This window comes from Ursus arctos, unplaced genomic scaffold (assembly GCF_023065955.2).
Source record: "Ursus arctos isolate Adak ecotype North America unplaced genomic scaffold, UrsArc2.0 scaffold_16, whole genome shotgun sequence".
Lineage (NCBI taxonomy): Eukaryota > Metazoa > Chordata > Mammalia > Carnivora > Ursidae > Ursus > Ursus arctos.
In genome coordinates, this window is record NW_026622830.1 from 51135094 (window position 1) to 51152506 (window position 17413).

General features: G+C 41.0%; 1 protein-coding gene and 1 long non-coding RNA gene across 8 annotated transcripts in view; one reads left to right on the forward strand and one right to left on the reverse strand.

Annotated features, from left to right (window-relative positions):
* The window catches only part of LOC125281381 (dual oxidase 1-like), a 273276-nt gene that overhangs the window by 81739 nt on the left and 174124 nt on the right, over positions 1-17413 (reverse strand).
* LOC125281374 (uncharacterized) overlaps positions 1-17413 on the forward strand; it is a 72775-nt gene that overhangs the window by 35166 nt on the left and 20196 nt on the right. For 2 of the 7 annotated variants that reach the window (XR_008959490.1, XR_008959484.1), the window contains 4 exons: positions 5441-5618; positions 6405-11225; positions 11739-14039; positions 14189-14316. This is a non-coding gene — a long non-coding RNA (uncharacterized LOC125281374). Of the gene's footprint in view, positions 1-5440; positions 11226-11738; positions 14040-14188; positions 14317-17413 lie in introns of all 7 variants that reach the window. The other 5 variants (XR_008959486.1, XR_008959485.1, XR_008959488.1 and 2 more) reach the window with 4 other exon arrangements.

Sequence of the window (17413 nt, forward strand, 5' to 3'; positions counted from 1 at the left end):
CCAGTTTATCAGTTTTTCTATTGTGGATCGTGTCTTTGGTGTCCCGTCTAAGGAATCTTTGCCTAAGCCAAGATCACAAAGACCTTCTATGTTTTCTTGTAGAAATGCTATAGTTAGTATGATTCACATTTAGGTCCTTGATTCCTTTTGAGATTAATTTCAGATTCCTCCAGTGGACTGCCGCTCCCGAGTGCTTATTGTAGATACTGTAGTGCCAGAAAGTTCTGTGTTCCTGCTCAACTGGCAACTTTCAGCACACCTTGTACGCCAGCACCCCAAAGGGGGTTTCTCTGTGTTCTTGTACTTTTCCTGGTGTGGTATACTGTCTTTGCTTATAAATTGGCTTGAGGCATGATACAGAGAGAATTTTTTAAAAATTAAAACCAAATAAGAATCCATTTTCTAATGCTAAAATTATTAAAACTATCTTTGTGAACTAGTGGCCTTAAAAAGATATCTAAAAGATTGTTACTTTGTCAAGAGAAATTGTCAAGCATTGCAATTCTCAGAACTAAAAGTAAGCTAAGCGAAGATTTGAAAATGTTGCTGAATTTGTTCCATTAAAGCCAGGAAAGTAAAATTATAATGCATTCTGTGTTATAAACAAAATATTTAAGCTAATGATGAGTTTTAATCTTTTTTGATTGTTCAGTATTGAGATTTTGTTTTTTCAATGTTTAAATGTTCTGGAAAAAATGAACCATTAAAAATACATCAAAACATATCTATAGTGGTACACATTTTTCCTTTTACCTTAAGCTCCGGTATGGCTTAGCTGAACACTGGTACTTATTTCAACTTTAATAGTGTTCATCATGGATTTTTTTGCATTAATTTTGATTTTTAGAAAGTATTGTATTAAAATATTACTTACTTTGATTACTGAGTTTTGGTGTCCCCTTAAATCTTGTGCAGACCCCTCACTCTTCTTGTCCTAGACCCAGCCCTCCTGAAAAGCAATAAGACTCACATTCAAAGAATATTTATAAAATACAATCAAAGTTAGCCAATAGAAGTTAGAAGTTCATAGAATCAGTTCAACCCTAGCAGTCTGACTTCTGACTCTGGCTTGTAACTGCCAACCTGTACTGCTTCACACATACAGGAGTTTCTGAATACAACAAGATGGGCTACATCAAATATGTATGTATTCATTTTCTATTGCTGCTCTAACAAATTATCAGGTGAATTTCAAAAAAAGTCAGGGACTATTGGCAGATATGGGTCAGACAGTCTGTATGTCTCTTTGTAAAGGCTGTCTTTTCTATAAGTTTTTTTTTTCTCTCCGTGTAGAAATGAGTGGATAAAGAAAGGGGGGGGTAATCAGAAGGGGTAATGAAACATGAGAGACTATGGACTATGAGAAACAAACTGAGGGTCTCAGAGGGGAGGGGGGTGGGGGAATGGGATAGACCGGTGATGGGTAGTAAGGAGGGCACGTATTGCATGGTGCACTGGGTGTTATACGCAACTAATGAATCATCGAACTTTGCATTGGAAAGCGGGGATGTACTGTATGGTGATGAACATAATATAATAAAATTTCATTAAAAAAAAAAGAGAAATGAGTGGATATAGGCAGCTGTGGGTAGGCCAAATGTAAAAGTTGAAACTGTGGACCTAGTCAAAGAAGAGAAAGGGCTGACGAGCCCCAGTGCTCATGCACAATGACCAGGAGAAAGTGTTTCCAAGAATGTGTTGCAAGATGATGGATTTGCCAGATGTCCGGAAAGAGAGCTGTGTGTGCAGAATTTATCTCAAATCTCTTGAGTGGAGTGTCTGTTGACAGTGCCAACCACATGAGGTCCTCATGGGCATACTGGAGCCAGTATTAAACTAAGGCACAGTGGACTTTGACAAAGAATGGATGCACATGGCCCCAGGTTAAGGAGAGGTATGGGGTAAAACAGTCCCATGAGCACAGGCACTTGAACTGTAGCTGTGAGAGAGCTTAGCCCAGTAAGTGCTGGCTCTAGACCAAAAATTACTGGAGATGGTTTGGTGACTGGAGAAGTAGAGGGAGGAGGGCACTTTAACTTCCCTCACTCATTCACAAAGCATTGGTAATTTAGTGCTGTACTCTGGTCATAACAATGGTGAGTTTCCACTAAGCCTCAGTATTATAAATGGCACAACAGTTAGAAAATTGTATGCATTTAACTAACATGCATGTATCTATCCACATAAAGATGATCTGTAGCAATTTGTCGAGACTGGTTCTGTTTCTTGTTGGAACATCTCTTTAAAATACATTGGTGGGGAAAATATGGTTTGATGTCCAAGTTTTAATTATTGCATAAACCTTCTCATCAGGAGATCTTAATAGTTCTTTTTTCCCAGAAAAATTTGGGAGGACATGTTCTCTTCCCTAACTTCTAATATATTTTCATTTTTAAAAATTACTTCCTTCTTGAAGGTTAAGATCCCGTTTAGAGCCTACATCTGATATTTAGTTGGGTTGCCAAGCCATCTCCATACTAAGACGTGAACACATTTATAGGATGATAGGTAATATGATTCCATCCTCATAAGAGAGACTTTTGTCGTTGAAGTGGGATGCAGCACCAAAGGTTTTGCACTTGACTGGTGTAGTTCTGAGTAAACTTTGATTCCTTCTCCTTGACAGTGACCAGAGTTCCGTTAGAGGACTGAACCCATAAATGTGATTGTCACCACAAGGAAAGAAACGTGCGGTTTTGAATATTTACAGAATGTTCTCGTAAAAATGTTCTGTGAGCAGCAGTTTTATTTTTAACTTTAGAAATTTAAAAAAATCATTTATTTTACGCATGATGAGATATTTACACATAATCCATGGCGAGCATGTATGTTACTTTAATACGAATCATTTTGACTCTTTTAAGAGTTTTGAAGAGGTTCATACTTAAAGTACTTTCATCTTAAAGATCTCTCTCTCCTATGACATTGCTTTTTTCTGAAGGTCATCTTTCTTTTATTTTTTAAAAATTGTATCTTGTCACAAGTACATATTTTCTTTCTAAAACTGATCTTTTAAAATATATCTTAATCCATTTTGAGTTTTTTTGTGTGTATGGTATAAGTTTATGTACTTTATTTCTAACTCGGTTTTTGAGGCTCAACTTTAAAGAAGCTTCTACGCACTGGAAATTCTATTAAAAGTATTTATTTTAGGTGAATGTGAAATGGCATTTTGCATCACTCTTAAATTTATGAGTGCCACAAAGTGACAAAAGAGGGCCATTTTGAGGGAAAAAAGATCTTTAAAAACCACTCAACTTACTTTTTATTTTAAATTGAAAATTATATGGCAAATATTGTTAGAGCTTTTGTTCTTATCTCATAACTTACTGTGATAGACATTTTAAATATTATTCAGAGAACAGGGCTTGGGATTCAGGGTTTGGAATTCGGAGTTCGCATTTTGATTTTGCTGTGTATAGTCAAGGAACCATTGGCAAGGCGCTAACTGCTCCACTGTTATCATCAGGAAAGGGATGGGGTTGGAGTTCCTCTCCGAGCTTCAGCGTTCATGTGTTGGATTCTGTTCACCCCAGTAATCTTGTTAAAATTATAGTTGTCTCTGAATAATTTTTGCTGGTTTTGATAACTCTTGTTGGGGAAAAGAGCAGCAGAGCCTTCCTGTTGAATATTTACCTCTTTGCAGCACATCAATCTTGTACTTTAGGTTAACATTGGCTTATTTTAAAACGAACATACCTTTTATAATGATATATACTATTCGATGCTAGATAAGATGACCCTAAAACGTAAGTGGCAAAAGAAGCCAGCCAGAGATACGTATTTTATGGGAGGTTATTCCCTTGTAGTTCTGTGTGTACCTTTGATAAGTTCGAATATTTTTTGTTTTATACTTATTTAAACACTCACAGCCACTTAAGTTTGATGTGAACTATTTCTTACATGCTGAAAAAGGGAGGTGAACTATTCTTAGCTTCACAATAGATTCCATATTTTATCCCTCCTATTTCAATTAATAGTCTTCTAGTTAAAACTTATCAGGTTGTGACCTCATGTTTATTATTGGCCTTATTTACATTTTGTTAACTCAAATACAGTTAACATAAAAAGTTGGCAACGTAATAGAATTTTGTAGAAACTTTCCTCCTGTTAAATTTAATATGATTTGGTTAGAGATACATAGAGCCGTGTCATTTTTTTATCTCTTGTATTCAGCAATGTCACCATTTATTTTGCCTGCTTGGGGAAGGGGGACGGGTGTGAGTGGTCCTCAAGTCTTGTGCACAGCAGTGGCCTGTCCATGGGCATGTCTGAGTGTGTCCTGGAATCCACTGTTGATGGGGTAGAACTGTCTCCACACAGGGTGTCTGTCTCAGTGTATTTGACTTCTATGGGGAGCCAGCCAAGCCTGCTTTTTTCCTTTTCCTTTTCCTTTTCCTTTTCTCCCCCCCCCCTTTTTCCCTCCCCTCCCCTCCCCTCCTCCTCCCCTCCTCCCCTCCCACTCCCTTGGGCTCCTCCCCTCCCCTCCCCCTTTTCTTTTGGCTTTCCTGCAGAGTCTCATGTTTGGCTTAAACACTTCCTCTTGAGGAATCTGCACCACCCTGGTGTAGTTGAGAGATCAGCCAGTCCCTCACCTGCCTACATTTGGAGCTCACTGCATCTTTCAGCTTCATCTGACATGTTTTTCATCTTTTTTGCTTATTTCATCTCTTTTATTGGTGTTATCCTTTCAGCCATTTAGAAATCCAGAAACGGAAGTTCTTACCTGTGTTTATAAATTTTAAGAATGGGATGGAGCTGAAAGTAAGTGTAGAGGAGAATAAAGGGCCCATATGCCTGTACTGATGCATTCCACCAAGTCATACTGGTCGTTCAGAGCCCAGGGAAGCTGTTGGAGAGAGCAGAGTAGGGACATGAGGCAGGGAAATGGACAGCTGCCCTGTCCCATTGAACCAGGTCTTCAAGGTTTTATTTAGCTCTAAGATTTTTCAAGGACACTGCATTATACATGTGAATGTTGCAGTGATATGACATAAACCCTATTCAAAGCACAGTGTAAATTTGGAGGAAAATTATCTTTGCATTGTTTTTGAGGATAACTGACTGTTGATGACACAGGCACTGTTGTAACTCACTTAACCCTGTACGAGTGCTTTGTGGTAAATTCGGTTATCATCCCTATTTTACAGAGGGGGAGACTAACGCGTAAGGAAGTTCAGTGGTTCTCCACTGGCCACAGCTCAGCCAGCAAGCAGCAGAGCCTGAATTCAAGCCCGGGCACTGTGGCTCCAGACCCCAAGCTCTTAATCCTTGTGCTTCTTGCAGCACGCCTGCTTCCTTGTCACTAAGAACTTGGTGCAGGAATTTAACAGTAACTTTAACTTCTAGTTTTTCTTTCTCAGGACTGATTCTGCGTTACAGTGCATCTCTGCATAAACATGTAAGTGTTTAATTTTGTCACCTTTAATTTTGTTTTTAGATAAGATGTGAAGGAATCAGGCTGTTTCTTCTGTGGCTTCAAGCACTTCAGACACACTGTGCAGAAGAGCAGGTGCTGATTTGTGCTTGCCTCGTGCCTGGTTTCGCAGCGATCATGTCATCCCAAGGGCCCTGTATGCTGGAGACACTCATCAGTCCTAACCCTAGTGTGGCTCATGGTGAGGAGCATTAGCAGACCTCACAGGTTGCAATGACTCTTGAAGTTACATTGAGGAATTCTTCGGTTTGCCATTATCCTGAATAGAAATCTTTATTTCATAGATGGGTTCAAAGGAGGAATTACTACTCCCTGCTCATATTCACAGGAAAGTCTTACGGACATTAGAATTGGAAGAATCAGAGCCTATTTTATATGAAATGATGACAGGAGAAATTTACTGAAGTGGTGGAAACAGGAATGGAAGGGAGGGGACAGATGTTGGCAATAGCATGAAGTAGAGACACGTGGTGCGTCTGGAGTGTTTTCGTGGCTGTTAATGAGATTTACATCCACCATCCTGAACTACTGTTTATTGTCCTCATGATGATTGTTTCATGAGTGGACATTCATCTGCTCATCCAGGCTCTTTTTGGCCAGCTCTGTATTTTCATGCAGCATTCATGGAAGGACAGTAGTGGCCTCCTGGGAGTATTAATGGCAGCCATTTGAGTCCTGTGAGTTTTCAAGAAACTTGGCAGTTAGGGCCACTGATTTATTAATGCATATCACTTGACTGCCCAATGACAGGTACTTGATCTTAAGCTGACCAAAGCAGAATTTGAAAGAGAGGGAGAGGGGGCGTCATGGACATTTGTACCATATTTCGAAGCCCTTCATGCACAGTGGCCTGGAGTACAGTGTGAGCAGGTTCCAACGGAGCAGCAGATGTATTTTCATAGAGGCCATTTTTAAAAAGTCCTTTTAACTTTGGTGAAAGAGCTCTCCTTTTTTCCCCACTCTGCAGCAGAGATATATCCAGAAGAAATCACTCCTCTCCTGCCAGCCATATGAGCGGAAAAGATCCCTGAGGACCAAACATGCTTTTTTCTTCAGATACTGTCGAAATATATGGTTATTCACGTAAGAGCAGAATCATGGATAATTCAGTAATGGTCTTACTCTTGATGGGAAAGAGAAGACATTGCTTCTTTTCTTCCTGCTTATCCATATTTTGTATCTTTGCTTTTTCCTTGAGGTGATTCTTTGTGATACTTTGCTAGAAATAGAATATGTGTCAGTTCACATCAGCAAAGACCTGGCATACATACTATCTTGTGTGAGTGCGTATGTAAAGAAAAATAATTCAGTTCTCCATCACTTTCGTAGTATTACCACATTCACAGAGAGCACTTTGCTTCTAGCACTTACGGTGAGTAAGTGTTTGGGTTTTCCCCTCACCAGACAACTCTGCAACACCAGCTGGATGTCCTGTAGTTTAACTCAGCTTTGACGCTGTCTGTCTTGAGATGGCGTCAGATCCCACGGGTTCAGGGCTCAGTCCCATGAGACTGTTCCATCACATTCAGGAGGGCCCCAGGTTACCCACAGCTTCTGAACAACTTGACTACAAATCAGAGGTTCCCACAACTCCTCCTCAGCTTTGACTGATTTGCTAGAGTGGCTCAGGGAACTGTGGGAAACATTTGTTTTCGTTGACCAGCTTATTAAAGGATATGATAAAGGATACAGATGAATAGCCAAATGCAGACACAAGGGGTACAGTCTGGGAGGGTCCCAAGCACAGGAATGTCTGTCCCTGTGGAGCTGTCACCCTCCTGGTACGTGGATATGTTCACTCAACTGAAAGCTCCCTGAAACCCCTGCTACTGGGATTTTTATGGAGGCTTCCTCACATAGACATGGTCCACTTCCAGCCCCTCTCCCCTCTCTGGAGGAATGGAGGGGTCGGGATGGGGGTGCTGAAAATTCGAAGTTCTAATCATGGCGTGGTCTTTCTGGTGACCAGCCCTCTCACTCAGGAGCCATCTGGGAGCCCACGAGACCTCTACGAGTTGTGTTATTAAAACAAAAGAGCTCCTCGTGCACTTATCACTTAGGAAATTACAAGGGTTTTAGGGGCCCTATTCCAGGAAGTGGGGCAGAGACCCATATATATTTTGTATTCCCTCATAGTATATTCATCTACTCTTGCCTCTTTTCTTCTTCCTGACCCCTAATCCTATGCTAGCAAGGCGGGATCGGGGAGGAGGCAGGCCTAGAAGCTGAATGGGCATATCAGGAATAGGCAGGGCAGGCCGGAAGATGGGGCGAAAGCATATCTCTTTGTGCCAACAGCCCAGACCAACTTGATGTCACATGTTCCTTTCTCTGATGTTTACCAACTGAATATGGAGTTATGATCATTAGTTCATGATTTCAGTAGGTGATCCCTTCCTCTAGTCTACATTTCTGATATGGTTCAAAAACAAACTACTGAATTCTTTTCTCTCAGCCAACACTTCTCCTGTCTCTGAGTTCTTCCTGGGAACTCTGTCCAGTCTCTGTGTCCTCCACAAGCAAGTTTGTTGATGTTATAATCTTTGCTCAGTCCACTTCCTCTCCTAAGACTCAGTTCTACCTGCCCCTTCCCTGTCACTGCTGAGAAGGGGAGTCAAGTCTAGTGGTCAAGTCCAGAGGAAGGACACTTTAGTATTTCAGGTGATCTGACAATGACTGCCCCTGCTTCATGATCTCTCTCTTCCCCTAATGTTTTCTTCCTTCTTTCCTCCTCCCTTTCTTCTTGCCAGTTTTCTTTAGGGGTCTGTTTCTCTCTGATGTCCCTCAAGATTCAGTCCTTGCCTCCCTTTCTGACTACTCTTTCCTGTTGGGTAATCTTGTCTGCTCTCCTCTCCCATTTCCTTTATCCAGCACCAGAAACACAAGGACTCCAAAATCCCGAGAGCAGACTGGAGTATTCTCTTGTCCTCTAGAAGCTTTGTATTTTGGCCCTACTGGCCCATTGCACCTGCATTTCAGACTCCACCTGTTCAGAAGTGGTAGAGTATTCCATCTGTCCGCGGAGATTGGCAGGGAGTATCGAGAAATTGAATGTGTTGGGGCACTTGGGTCTCATTCTAGATGTGTCACTAATGAACTGTGCAACCTTAGATATGACATAATCCCCAGAATCCCACTGGAGGAAGGATGCCAGTGATAGAGGGTGAGGATTTTTATGTAGACTGTGAACCCCCTGAATAGTGTGCAGACTTGTATGTGCATGTCCATCCCACACTTCTTCCCTCCCTTCTCTCTACTGAGTCCTCAGAGCAGAGTTTCTCTCTTGGCTCACCCCAGAGAACTGCTGCCAGTTTGCTGACATGGAGCCCCTCTGGCCCAGGGGCAGCCAAAGCCCCTCATCCTTTGACCTTAGATGTTGCACAGTTGTTTCCACTTTCTAAGTGGGCTACAGCATGAAGGAGGTTGGGAAGCTCTGCTTTAGAGTACTCTGTGTGCTAACCAGTATTAGGAACCTGTGACAGGGGCACCTGGGTGGCTCAGTCGTTAAGCATCTGCCTTCAGCTCAGGGCGTGATCCCAGAGTCCTGGGATCAAGTCCCATATCAGCCTCCTCCACTGGGAGCCTGCCTCTTCCTCTCCCACTCCCCTGCTTGTGTTCCCTCTCTCTCTGCCTGTCTCTCTGTCAAATAAATAAGTAAGTAATCTAAAAAAAAAAAAAGAAAAGAAACAAAAAAAAGAACCTGGGACAGGTGTAGCTGGACTGGCAGGCCTGGCTTATTTTAGCCTGTGGATTCCTTTTAATAAAGACAATGCACTTTTCAAGTTTCTGTAGCTTTGCCTTCTGATGACAATGATTTTTCATGTACCCATGTAACATTGTGTGAAATTCTTGTGAGGGATTATTTCCTTAATTCCTGTTTACTATAAATGGCCCTTTTTGAGTTAAAAAAAATAGAGATTACATCTGACTAAATATTTTAAGGGCAGAAAGAATGTTAAATCATTATAGAGAGGTGGAAAAAAATACAGGCGTGATGAGTAGAGCAAGTTTAAAAACATGATATCTTTGGGTGATTTTTTTTTAATTCTCAGTAAAAATGTCTTTAACATAGTTAACTACTTTGTTTTAAGGTATTCATTCTTGTCATCATTTGAGTTTTAAGATATGATTTCAGGCGCGCCCGGGTGGCACAGCGGTTAAGCGTCTGCCTTCGGCTCAGGGCGTGATCCCGGTGTTATGGGATCGAGCCCCACATCAGGCTCCTCCGCTATGAGCCTGCTTCTTCCTCTCCCACTCCCCCTGCTTGTGTTCCCTCTCTCGCTGGCTGTCTCTATCTCTGTCGAATAAATAAATAAAATCTTTAAAAAAAAAGATATGATTTCATTACATGATTGTCAAGATTATTTGTCACCATAATTTGTCACGCTTGTTTTTTTATTTAGGATAGGAATTTTAATAAGATAACAGCATTTCAGTTTAGTAGACATTAAGTTGAAATGTAAATGTACGTATGTTCTTTCCCACATATTATCCAAAGGCTGCAAGCTTGGAGTGGAAGAATAAGGAGAATCAAGATACTGGTTTTAAATTTCTTTTTACATTGTTTCGAAAGTATTATCTTCCTCATTTATTTCCATCATTTGCTAAGTTAAACAAACATCCACAAACCTGTACTTGGGAAGTACTGATTGGGCCATGTGTAGAGGATGTCCACAGGGACAAAACAAAGTGACCTTTGTTTATTTTTAAGTAAGATAGTCATTTTATTCTTATATTTAACGGTCACTTTATTATAAGAAGTTTAAGGGTTCCTAATAAACGATTTTACCTGTTTGTACAAACTACCTATTTGTAGCTGAGCTCATAGTAGTAAAGGGGAACTGTGGCTCCTGTACTCAGAAAGAGTTCAACACGTGTCATGATTTTTTTTGGCGTAATTATATTTCAAATCTTTGAATGTTAAAATAAAGTTTCCTTAAGTCTTCTCTTCCAGGTGGTGGGGTATGGTGACCCCAGACCTTGCTCAGTGGCGAGGCAGGCCAGCCTGGGCCACGCAGCTGCCCATAGTAGGCCTTTCTTTTATCTTGGATCTTTCATCCAGCAGGTGCTACTTACAGCTTCTTACGGAGGGGCCGATGTTTGGGCAGCTGGGCAACCTAGGGAGAGTAAGCCCCGGAAAGGAAGGAAACATAAGGAAATTTCTAATTTCACTGCTAAAGTTTTTCTTCTATGAGAAATGAAGGCTCACAGGACACAAGTATCCCTTAGATTGATGCCGGGGTGGGGAGGCAAATTTTCCTCTCCCAGTTAAAGCAGGCAAAAATTAGTTAAAATGAATAATCAGGAACAATGTTGGAGGGGAGAAGGTCACAAAAGACATTAATCCATCTGGGGAATGTGGACTACTAATTCAGTTGTCTGTGGGTGTTTATATACATACACACACATGTGCACGCTTGGATCAGGGGAAAACAGCAGAAGCTTGATGCATTTTGGAAGACGTAGAAGTACTAACCTTTCCAGGTACTGAGATATGTATTTATTAGCTGTCTATATGTGGGTATTTTTTTCAGAACTTGTTTCTGGTTTTATAAAATAGTCTGTATTCACTGTGGAACATATAGCATACTTTAATATGCTGAAATTAAAAGTGATTCGTTGAGAACTTGTCTTCCTCATGCAGGTACCTCCAGTTGTATAAAAGTTAGTAAGAGAGTTGGACAAATCCAATACCGTGTAATTTTTTTGTATGGATTATGAAATAGAAAGAATGATAAAGGGACTTCTTATTAATTCTTTGGAAGTGGTGGTGTTCGATATCTCAAAGGTGAATTCTTTCAGACATAAAGTAGTTTATACTGATTCTATGGATTCATCTAAAGGGAAAAGGATATAAAACTTAAGTCCTGTGGATTTGATTAGTGTAATATTGGATGTTAAAATACCTAAAATGATTTAAAAAATAATAAAATACCTAAAATGATGAAAAATGTCTATACATGCTTTTAGATTTATTTCAGTCATAAAATGAGATTAAATTAGTTATAAGGTATGTGAAAATATTTTTACTATTATAATATGTCATGTCTCAAATTTGTTACAAAGAGTCATTAGCTTGGTACTTCCATAGCTCTATGCCATTGCTGTAACAAGCAAACAGTAACAGTAGCCAAGGCAGAATCAGAAACAAGTCTACCAAAAGATGTCATCTTTTATAATTTCTGGTTCTTTAATTTTAGTTGCTATTCATACAACCAAATACATATGTGCTCAGTAAGAAACTGAACCATTCGTGGGGGTTACACTCACGAACCTAGTCATGTGTTCTTTTTTCTTCCAGACATCCCCCATTTGAGACCAAAGCCAGTGTACATTACTACAACGCGAGACGATGAAAACATTTACAGTACAAAAATTCCATACATGGCAGCTCGCGTTGTTTTTATTAAATAGATTGTAACTTTCTTTTTCAAAAAAAGTATCTAACTACAACACAAAACACTAAAAATGGAGTTGATGTACTGCCCAAAATCATGCAGGTATGCCATTCATCTTATCTTTTACGTAGGTAAAAATATGCTAACACGTACCAAAGTAATTGATTATTAGGGTTTTTGGTTCTTAAAGAATGTTGGTTATGGGGATTGGTTTTATTGGTGGGCTCTCTCTGTATTGCTGAGGTGTCAGAGGGAGCTCTGAGGTAGCACTTGCAGTGCTCTGTTGACATTGCCATGACAAGGCGATCTTGGGGGCCAGGGAGACATTTTGAGGAGGTGGCTGTGGTGTGCAGCCTCCTGGCCCCCTCTTATTTTCCCTCCTTTGATCAAGTACCGGTGACCTCAGAGCATAAGATCAGGTTGCCTTCACCAATCCCCAGCACCAGGAAGGCCCTCGGGAATCATGGAGGTGGGCCATGGGAAGGACCGCGAGACTGCCAAGTGCCCTCTTGGGATCTCAGGGGAAGGAGTGGAAGAGCATCTCAGGATTTCAGGATGCCATGATGGAATCCCTGCAAGAAAAGGCTGTCTCCCTCCAAGGCCTTCAGTGAAGACCTCTTTCTGTGTGGGGCCCGTGGTGTATCTTCCCTCTCTTGCGGTCCTCGGTCACAGACAAATGGGGCTTTCCCAGCAGACTGAGTTGCTTAGGGACTTTGCACTGGGTAGAGCAGAACCACTTGAGGAGGTTCGAGAGCAGCTGCTTCATGGCAGGGACACGGTTTTATGCACAAAGTGTCGTCCACTTAGAGCAAGTTTGCTGATGCCCTGGAGTTCCCAGAAGCGTGACTAGGCCTGAGCCGGAAGAGTGACACACACCCGAGTGACAATGAGCATCTTCACAGAGAAGCACCGCTTTGATAAGAACTGACTGAAGAACTGGAGAAACTTCGTTTCAAAGAAGTCTGAGGGGGATATAATTGCAGTAAGAGCAACAAAAGACTTACTGAAGATTTTAAGAGAAAGATTTGGGGCGCCGGGGTGGCTCAATCGGTTAAGCGTCTGCTTTCGGTTCAGGTCATGATCCCGGGGTCCTGGAGTCAAGCCCCGCATAGGGCACTCTGCTCAGCGGGGAGTCTGTTTCTCCCTCTGCCTCTCCCCCTGCTGGTGCTTTCTCTCTCTCTCTCCCTCTCTCAAATCAATAAAATCTTTAAAATAAAATTAAAAACTTTAAATTCATTAGTTTAAAATTTTAATAGGTAAACTGTAAACAGTAACGATCACTGCTGAGAACAAAATTGATTTTCCAAAGGAATATCTGACAACACTGAGGAAAAATTCAAAGAAATGGAAATCAGAAATGAATAAATAAGATCTGAGGAGAGGTCCAGACCTACCTTACAAGTATCAGGAGGACAAAAGGAGAAAAAATCAGAAGTGATCATTGAACTAATGCAAAATTTACTTGAGCTGAAAAAAAGTCATGCCTTAGACTAACAAGGCCTTCGAGTCCCAGGGAGAATTAGCTAAACAGACACAAACCTAAACAGACATAAACCTATTTGACTTTAAGGAATTAAGAGAAAAATTATCAGAGTTCCAGACAGAAACCATAAGTTCCTTCTAGAAAATGAGACAGAGTAGCATTGAATTTTGAATCTAATCTATAACCCTCAGAGCTGAAAGAACTGTCAGTCTGTCTGTCTTTCTCTCTCTGTCTCAGAACCTTGCTTCATATCACATACATAAGCAGATGTCGGATTGATTTAAGTCCTAAATTGATTTAAGGTCTAAGTATTAAAAAAATAATAAAGAATTTAGTAGACAATCTAGGGGAATATATACATTTGGGAAGTGGTAGACCACCTTAGGTAGAGATAAGACCCGCAAGCCACAGAAAAAATGAGGTCCCACTTTACTTTACAAACTTGAAAAAGTTTGCATGTCAAAAGGTACAGTAAAGCCACACTCGGTCAACAGACGGTGAAAAGCATCTGTAACATCAGAGCTGTTAAAAGAGTTCATGCCTCTGATATATAGAGAGTGCCTACAAACCGATGAGAAGACAAACAGCCGATTGAAAAACAGACAAAAGGAGATGAAAGAGAAGTTCACGGAAGAGAAAATAGAAACGACCCTGAATTTCACTGAGCCAGGGAACACCATTAGTTCTGGACCATGCTGAGAGACCTTTATTCACCCATCAGGTAGGCAAAAATTTGTATGAAATCATAGATAAGAAACACAGTCCCATTCTTTGATAAATTTTACATTATATCTTGTGTGATTGTTAAGTCAATTCAAAGTAGTCTGTTTAAAGGCTGTGACTTTTTCCTACCTGGTTTCAAAATTTCAGAAAACCATCACTGAAAATAAGTTTCTCGTTCTTGAAGAATACATTTGGATGATGAAAAGTAGCAAGAATAGCAGATTAACCACGGATTCAAGGTTCCAGTTTTTTTCCTTCGTTGGTCATTCACACTTGTGAGTCATCTACTTTTATTATCTGGCTTTCTTAGTGTCCTAACGGTCTGACCCCCGAATGAGTTTGGATGGTTGTATCATCCTAACAGAAGAAGACTCCATAACTCAAAGTGTCTTAAAGGTAAAAAAGAAGTATTTTAATCTCCTATAGAAGCAGCTCATGGCAGGGCTGGCAGAGAATGTGGGTTATTCACACTCTCTCCATGATTCTGTACAGTTTTCCCTACTCTGCCCTTTCCCTCTGGCAGGGTTGGCTTCCACTCCCTGCTGATTGTAAGACGGCGGCCAGCATCAGGGGCACTGCCTTCCTTGTTCGTGTTCAGAGACAACCCAGATATTTCTGTAAAGCTCTTACCTTTTGTCTGAGTGGGACAACCTAGTTTACTTGTCTCTCCTGGCACAGTAACAAGGCGCTGACTGATTCGAAGCTGGCTATGTGAATGGCCCATGAAACAGAACCGTTCCCTGGTCCTGTGGATGGGGCCAGCTTCCTGTGAGTCACCTGGGCTGCAGGGGAGGAAGCACACAGAGCCCTGGGGTTCCATTAAGGAGGGGGAGTGGATTCTGGCAGACAACTGTCCAGCCCAGCACTGCCACACGCTGCAGATGGCCGTACCTAGAAATGGTCACCGCCATCGTATAGACTCTCAGTAGGCCTCACAGTGAGTTGTTATAGTAGTCTTCTAGTGCCATTGCAGCAAATGACAAACTTTCAGTGGCTTGAAACAATGCATTTTATGACCTTGCAGCTCTGGAAGTCAGAAGTTCAAAATCAGTCTCGGTGTGGTAAAATCAAGGTGTTGGCAGGTGTGCGGCTCTGCCTTCTGGAGGCTCTCGAGGAGAATCCATTTTCTTGCCTTGTCCAGCTTCTAGAGGCTTCCTGCATTCCCTGGCTTGTGGCCCTTCATCATATCACCTTTTCTCCCTCTGTTTCCATCTTCCCATGGCCTTGTGTCTGATCCTCCTGTCTCCTTATGGATACTCATGATTACATTGGGGCCACCCAGATGATCCAGGATAATCGCTCCCTCTCACACCTGAATTTAATCACACCTTCTAAATCCCATTTGCCGGGTAAGGTAAGATACTCAAAGGTTCTGGGGATTAGGGCATGGACATCTTTGGGGGGGGGTCATTATTCAGCTAATCAGCTCCCTCCTGTACTCCTGTTTGTGCCTCGCAGCTGTGTTTCCCGCCTCATCTCACATGTGTCCCCTGTGTTTCTCTCTTCATTTGCATTGTACATGAGAAAAAGCAGCAATTTAAACAATTGAATAAGATTCTGGAGACAGAGTTGCAGGAATAAAAGCACATATAATTTCATTTGTCTCCTGAAAGTTTTTGTTTGGAATTTGAAATTTAATATAATTTTGCCTATGTAAAGTGAATATTAGTGAAACAGTTGATCCGAAATCTCTTTTCAAAGAATATACTGTTCTTGTAAAAGCCCTTCAAAACAATATTTTAAGTGCTGTTTCCAAATGGAGTTTATACTTTTGCCCTTATTATTGTATTGAAGGTCTGTTTGAGGGTGTGTGTGTGTGTGTGTGTGTGTGTGTGTGTGTGTGTGTGTGTTTTCCCAAAGTGAATTTGCTTCGGGATCTACTAATACCTTTAATTTTTCACCAGGGAGGAGATGAATTAGTGCATCTTCTAGACTAAGTTTTCTTAGCACTTGGAGAATCTGGTATAACAAATATTCATGGGAGAACGGAAGGACAGTGGCTCTTACATCCCATATACTTTTGACAGCAACAGCATAAACCTGAACAAACTGTACATTCTTGGTGCATCACTTCAGCTGAAAATGTGTTCTGTGAAGTATTCTTTAGTCCTTAGTAATTCATTTTTGTATGAGATAAAAGTACTTCAACATACATTAGAGAAAGCAGAGTGGTGATTTTAAAATTTCAGCAGTGACCATTTTTTAGCAGTTCTATCAGCATATTAATTGACGTTAAAACCCATCAAAGCCCATTTGGGAATGAAAAAGAAAGTTTGAGATGGTTCAGTTTTGTGTATGATATTTGTATTTATTTGTATGATAACACTTAGTTATACTTTTATTAAGTCTCAGTGCACCATTCAATAATGATTCATGGGCTGTGGGTTTCCTGAAATTGTATTTCATGGAATGAGCAGTTAGAAAAAGTGAATCTGCACAGCCACGGAAACAGTCAAAAAAACTAAGAGGCAGGGGCGCCTGGGTGGCACAGCGGTTAAGCGTCTGCCTTCGGCTCAGGGCATGATCCCGGCGTTATGGGATCGAGCCCCACATCAGGCTCTTCTGCTGTGAGCCTGCTTCTTCCTCTCCCACTCCCCCTGCTTGTATTACCTCTCTCACTGGCTGTCTCTATCTCTGTCGAATAAATAAATAAAATCTTAAAAAAAAAAAAAACTAAGAGGCAGCCCACGGAATGGGAGAAGATATTTGCAAATGACACTACAGATCAAAGACTGGTATCCAAGATCTACAAAGAACTTCTCAAACTCAATACGCAAGAAACAAACAAATCAAAAAATGGGCAGAAGATATGAAGAGACACTTTTCCAATGAGGACATACAAATGGCTAACAGACACATGAAAAAAGGTTCAACATCATTAGCCATCAGGGAAATTTAAATCAAAACCACACTGGGATACCACCTTATGCCAGTTAGAATGGCAAAAATTGACAAGGGAGGAAACCACAAATGTTGGAGAGGATGTGGAGAAAGGGGATCCCTCCTACATTGTTGGTGCAAATGCAAGTTGGTACAGGCACTTTGGAAAACAGTGTGGAGGTCCCATAAAAAGTTAAAAATTGAGCTACCCTTTGATCCAGCCATTTCACTACTGGGTATTTACCCCAAAGATACAGACATAGTGAAGAGAAGGGCCATATGCACCCCAATGTTCATAGCAGCATTGTCCACAATAGCTAAATCATAGAAGGAGCCAAATGCCCTTCAACAGATTAAGAAGATGTGGTCCATATATACAATGGAATATTACTCAGCCATCAAAAAGAATGATTACATAAATTTTGCAGCAACATGGAAGGGACTGAAAGAGATAATGCTAAGTGAAATAAGTCAAGCAGAGAGAGATAATTG